Source organism: Sinocyclocheilus anshuiensis, unplaced genomic scaffold (genome assembly GCF_001515605.1).
Source record: "Sinocyclocheilus anshuiensis isolate Anshui unplaced genomic scaffold, SAMN03320099.WGS_v1.1 scaffold949, whole genome shotgun sequence".
Classification (NCBI taxonomy): Eukaryota; Metazoa; Chordata; class Actinopteri; order Cypriniformes; family Cyprinidae; genus Sinocyclocheilus; species Sinocyclocheilus anshuiensis.
The window spans coordinates 589016-595877 of NW_015554135.1; positions in this window are offsets into that span (position 1 = coordinate 589016).

The window sequence follows — 6862 nt, forward strand, 5'->3', positions numbered from 1 at the left end:
CAGTGATGCATACCACTCAAAATGTCACTGTTTTGATTTGAAAATATAGATTGTCATTTATATGATTCATGTAATTCAGAATTGAATGTGATAAGCATTTTTCTGTTTTGCTTTCAACATATTAGGAATATAAATAAGACTGAATGGGTGCATATTATTTGCAAACAGTTAATCGATTACTTCTTATTCATGCTCTTTTACTGTTCTTTCTTTTTGTTTATTCCCCTAAATCAATTTAATAATTACTGAATTCCTTTTAAATAAAGATAATTACCTTTGGGGTCTGTTCTTTAATTACTTCCCTGCCTTTAATAGAGGTTTAAAATTATATTTTGTGCACTTTGGAAGATCATATAAATCCAAACATTTCCATTTCTTTACAAATAACGTTACAACGCCTGAGTCAATATTCTATTGGCCACCAAACTTGGTCCTTTTTTCCAAACTGTAACATTTAATATGTGGAGATTAGCTTGTATTCTTACGAAATACTTCCGTGGATCAAGTTTATGATTAATACTGGCGCACAGGAGAAAAACATTGTGCATTATCATAGCCGATCCAGATTAGCATTACTGTGCTGTTGCTTGCTCAAATGTTGCATCATATATTCAGTTGTGGAGAAAAATTACATGCGCATCAAGACGTCAACTTGATGAATTATAGACCACTGGAGCTGCTTATATGACGTCCATGTTAAACATACAGCCAGGGGACAGATAGTCCATCCTTACACTTATGACCTGCAATACTAAATTTAAAAAGACAAGCTGCTTTGAAAGAATTTATATTGTATAAAGCACTAAAAATATATATATATAATATACCAACAGAAAACAAAAACATGCAATATTTGCTATGCATAGCCTTAGTTTGAGTCTGTGTCTGGATGACTGATTTCCCTGGAGCTAAATTACACTGTCATCTCGGTAATTATGATTGAGGTATTTGGACTAATGTACAGGTGTCATTTTTTTATTTTTGGATGAGTGTTGCTTGACAATGTAAACAAGCGCTGGTTTATTTAATGCAGAGGGAAATAGACTGAAAATGTGAATGATATGGTCCTAAAATGATTTTGTCGTAATCACAACTTAATTTTCTCAAAACAAATTTCAGCGTACCATTTTTTTCCCCCAAGATCACAAATTATTGATAATAAAAGACCAATTTACAAGGTGCTTATTTGAAAAAAAAAAAATTAACCAATTAAATATATAGAGCAAATAAACAAAGTAATGTAAACATTCATAATATATTACATTATATATTACTTTATATAGAATATATAAAATATATAAATATAGATAATATTATTTGGACTGCAACACCTAATATATCGAGATCTTGCGGACAAACCAGGAGTATAAGCAATAATAATAGTCATGCTTGCTTCAGCCATTTATCTAGTTTATTTATGTATGGAACCTGGATGCAATCTAACACGCAGTGAATAACTGTCCTATTTTCTTGTATTATGAGATTGTGTGTATACTATCAGTTACACCTTGACTCTTCCAATATACAGCTCCGCTGCTAAATACCTGTCATCTCCAACAGAAAGTGAAGAAAAATCTAATTTCCTTCACGCTTCAGAAAACTCAGAAAAGCCTGAAAGAGCTGATACCACATTGAATAAGTTTAGCATTTTGTGCAGAATCCCTTTCCTAATACCCCATCTGTCATGCAATAACATCAACATCAGCGTTGCCCTCAAAAGATACTGCGTATCTGCCCAAGGCTGCTGGAACTGGCCAGCCAGATCAAAGGCCCAATAGGTTGTCTGCACATTCCTAACAATATTTGCTTGATAACAGCTGGCAGATTTTCTATGCAACAACATAATAAGAAAAAGGCGCTCATAAGGAAACGGTAAGCTCCTCTCCTTTACCAGAGAGTTCTATTTATGCAAAAGGCAATACTGTAATGATAAAGTGGGTCATGAAAACAAGATACAATTGTTTTGATTTCCTCCAGTGCTGGACATGGTGGATCTGAGACTTAATGCCTAATCAAAGAGATCAAAATGTGCCTCTTATTGATAGAGAGGCAGGAAATCATATCGCGTGTGATGGATGCCTGTGTCACATGAGATTTTTGGTAAGGATTATCACAATATTAAGATCTCTGAACTTTGGGTCAGGGCTACGAGCCAGATGAACTATCAAAGCAGGTGAATGCTCGCAGTTGCACTTTTATAGGTGTTGATGGGAAAGGAGGGACAATCTGTCTGTCTCTTATCTCAATCAATGCTGAAAAGAACTTGGTATGAAATGTTAATGTGTCAAGCATTGAGTGCTACAGGATACCTGTTAGACCTCATGCAGGTGATGTAATTAACAGTTCCTCAAAGTGTTGCTTAGTGGACAAGAGAAGACTGATACAAGCTGTAAAAAAAACAACAAAAAAAACACCACCTAAAAACAGGACCACAGCAGGAAATGGTTATAATTTACAAGCTACAAATTTCAGACATTAGGAAGGATGTGTACCTGTAGAGTGTGTTTCATACATGAAATCAAGCTTTTTCCCTCATACACCATCCATACCCTTGTGAAAATGAAGTACATTTTAGCATACTTAAAAAAGGTTATTTATACTTATTACAGAAAAGACTTAATTGCAAACCAAATGTAATATGTTTAGCTACTTAAAATGCATTTGAACTGCAATTAAATGAAAATGTATTATAGTTTAAATTTATATTAAGCATAATCGGCTAATTTTGGAATGCTTTTTTGACTCACTTAAAGAAGGACTTCTAAGAAGAATCTCTTATTATGAATTTTGAACATATTTGAAATATGGTTAAAGTGTACTGTCAAATGTACTGACATGCATTTGTAAACTAAAATATACTTAAAAGTCATTTCTGTTGCAACTTGTATGTCATGTATTTAAATATATTTATTATTACATGTTAGTAATGAAGAAGTTTCAATTTAGTACAAATAGTAATAATTTAGTAAAAATATTAACTTCAAATGTAATTTTGAATGACACTCGACAGTTAAAATCAAGTACTTCAAATGTTCTTTAGTAGGTTAGTCATCAGACCAAAATAAGTGTACTTCTTAAAACTTTTTCTTTTATTTGATATTACAAAATGCACTTTTTAAAAGTGTATTTAAGTGTCTTAAACAGTGATGAAAGTGTACTCTCTTTAAGTACACTTAAGTGGCCTTTTATTTCATTAATATGTAATCAGCCAGTACAATAAAAAAAAACACTTTTAATTATTATTATTTTAACAATTAAGTACACTTCTTTTCACAAGTGTATGCAAACATAAACAACCATATTTCTCTAAAGTAAATGAAAGTCAGTTATGCATAAAATGCGCACCATTCTTAAATATGCTTGACTGTGCTCAAGGTTGGCTAAAACATACTTGCTTTGTTCCTGCAACATTCCTACACTTTATAAATAAATGAGTAACATATACAATTATACTGCATAACAGTATCGTGCATGCTTTCATGAATAGAGGCTTGTTCTGGCTGAAAGCAGACACATTTATATTCATTTGTGTCATGCATATCACACAGACTTCCCTCATAATGAATCTTATTAGTACATTAATTGCAGCTGGATCATGGCTAATTATTACAATGATTAGTTGAGCAGGCACAGCTGCAAAACAAAGGCCTGCAAAGGAACTGTGGAAAGGCAAAACTAAATCTGCAAACCCTTTAAGCTGTTGTTCAGAAAAGCATAAGTTTGTAAAGTACATCATGTATACTATGCACACTACGCAAATATGGCCTACCTGCTGCATTTGTCTAAACGTGCTGTATAAACTGGAAAAAAAAAATTGGCGTAGAAACAATTTTCACTCAGAAACCGTAGGCTATAATACCCAGAAATAGGAGAAATACATAGAAATGTGTAATAATGTGCTAATTTTCAAATACATTTTGGTAAATAGTGACTTTTGTATTAGTGTGCAAAACGTTTTAAACAGTAGTATGCTACATTGTTGTCACATAAATATCACGAGACAAGTTCAAGAAAAAGCTCTCTGAAAAGTGTAATTTTGTATTTTTAATCCAAGTTTTGTGTAAAAGTTCTTTACTTTCAAAATACATTTTTGTAAATAGTGACTTTTGCATACTAATGGTTTTATGAGAACATTTTAAACCATAGTATGCTACAGTGTTGTCATATAACCATTTCAAGACAAGTTAACGAAAAAGGGTTTTCAGAAAAAAAGTATAATTTAACATTTTTAATCCAAGTTTCTGTAAAATGTTAATTTAGGTAAATAGTGACTTTTGCATACTAATAGTAGCATGCTTTATTGTTGTCACGCAACCATTACAAAACAAACAAAAAAGTTCTCTGAAAAAGTCATTTTGCATTTTTAATTCAAGTTTATATAAAAATATGCTAACTTTCCAATACATTTCTGTAAATAGTGACTTGCATGCTAATAGTAGTATGCAAAAAGCTTTTTAAACAGTAGTATGCTACAGTGTTGTCACATAACCATTATGAGACAAGTTAAAGAAGTTAGTTCTCTCTCTCTCAAAAAAAAGTGTTATTTAGCATTTTTAATCCAAGCTTGTGTAAACTGCTAACTTTCCAATAAAATGGTGTTGAAACTTGCGACTGACATTAATTCTGGTTTATTAGTCACACTGGACATGGAAGGTTAAATTAAGTGTTTTGCAAGATAAAGTAGCTATATGCAAATTTCAGAATATGTATACGTATAGTATGTTTAGTATACTGTACATATACTATATATTGCAGAACTATTTGAAGTATGATTTTCTCAACATAGCCTTAATTTTTAAGACTTTAGGCTACATAACTCACAAGATATCAGTGGTGGACGAAGTACACAAATCAAGAACTTGAGTAAAAGTATAGATACGTATAATAAAATATTACTCCAGTAAAAGTAAAAGTACTCAGTTTTCAATTTTACTCGAGTGAAAGTACAAAAGTACTTGATTTTTTATGTACTTAAGTAAAAAGTACTGATAGATGAATATTTATTTTGCAGTTTTATATAGGCTACTTTTATCATTTAATTTTATATTAGCATATATTTTTTTATAATCCTATTGCTCAAAATACCTGGGATTTTACCAAAATAACCAATAAGGAAATAATGAATATAATAAGGAAAATATCATTATAGTAAACTTCTCTGCTCTGAGAGCACCAACCTCAATATCACCACCTCTCCAAATCCCTGAGGAAAGACTTAAACACTCACGCCTACGGGTGCAGGTGTCTTAGTCATGTAAGTCTGCATTGTGTGAGTCGATGTGAAAACTGTCATCTTAACAGACACATTAGGTACAGCTAAGAACAGCACAGTATCGATGCAGTCGCAACCAATACCACTAGAAACTATGCTGATAACAACACTGTGGAGGACAGACAAGACACGATCACATTACGACTGAGACGGATTCAAATTACAAATGGTTTACTATGGTAATGTACTATGAGGAATTCACGTCCTTTGATGGCATGGGAGGTGTGTATTCCAATCTTATGCTATTGAAATCACAATGGTGTTTTTCTGCATTAAAGGAATATTTCAGCAAAAAATGAAAATTTGTTGAAAATTTACTTGGTTTGAAGTTAAAAACGTCTTGATGGATTTGCTTATTCCAAACATGCAGCTTTTCGCTTCACAAGAAGTTAATTGACGGACTGGAGTCGTGTTGATTACTTGTGGATTATTGTGATATTTTTTATCAGCTGTTTGGACTCTCATTCTGACGGCACCCATTCACTGCAGATGATCCACGATGTAATGGCTAAATTTCTCCAAATCTGTTCTGTGGATTATTGTGATGTTTTTTATCAGCTGTTTGGACTCTCATTCTGACGGCACCCATTCACTGCAGAGGATCCACTGGTGAGCAAGTGATGTAATGGCTAAATTTCTCCAAATCTGTTCTGTGGATTATTGTGATGTTTTTTATCAGCTGTTCGGACTCTCATTCTGACGGCACCCATTCACTGCAGAGGATCCACTGGTGAGCAAGTGATGTAATGGCTAAATTTCTCCAAATCTGTTCTGTGGATTATTGTGATGTTTTTTATCAGCTGTTCGGACTCTCATTCTGACGGCACCCATTCACTGCAGAGGATCCACTGGTGAGCAAGTGATGTAAGCTAAATTTCTCCAAATCTGTTTTGTGGATTATTGTGATGTTTTTTATCAGCTGTTCGGGGCTCTCATTCTGACGGCACCCATTCACTGCAGAGGATCCACTGGTGAGCAAGTGATGTAAGCTAAATTTACATCACTAAATTTATCCAAATCTGTTCTGTTGAAGAAACAAACTACATTTTGGATGAGTACATTTTCAGCCAATTTTTATTTATTGGGTGAACTATTTCTTTAAAAGGATAGTTCATCCAAAAAGGAAAACGCTTTCATCATTTACTCACTCTCATGTTGTCACAAAGCTGTCCTTCAAATTCATATTTGGTGTTCTTCAGATAAAAAAGCTTTGGAATGACATGAGGGGAGTAAATAAATACAGGATTTGAACTTTTGGGCGAAATATACTGCATGATTATATTATAATGTCCAGTACTATTTTAGATATGTATAATATTCAGTAATATTAGAAAGATCAGACTATTGACTATCGTTTGCATTTCAGTTCAGTAACTTGGGGAGGAAAGAGAAGACAATGGAAGTAGAAAAATGTTAAGAAACAGGTTTGTCTGGGAGACTGTCTAGACCAGGGGTAGGCAAGTTCGGTCCTAGAGAGCCGCAGTCCTGCAGAGTTCAGCTCCAACCCTAATCAAACACACCTGAACAAGCTAATCAATGTCTTCAGGATTACTAAGGCTATAGGCAGGTGAGTTTTTTTTTCAGGGTTGG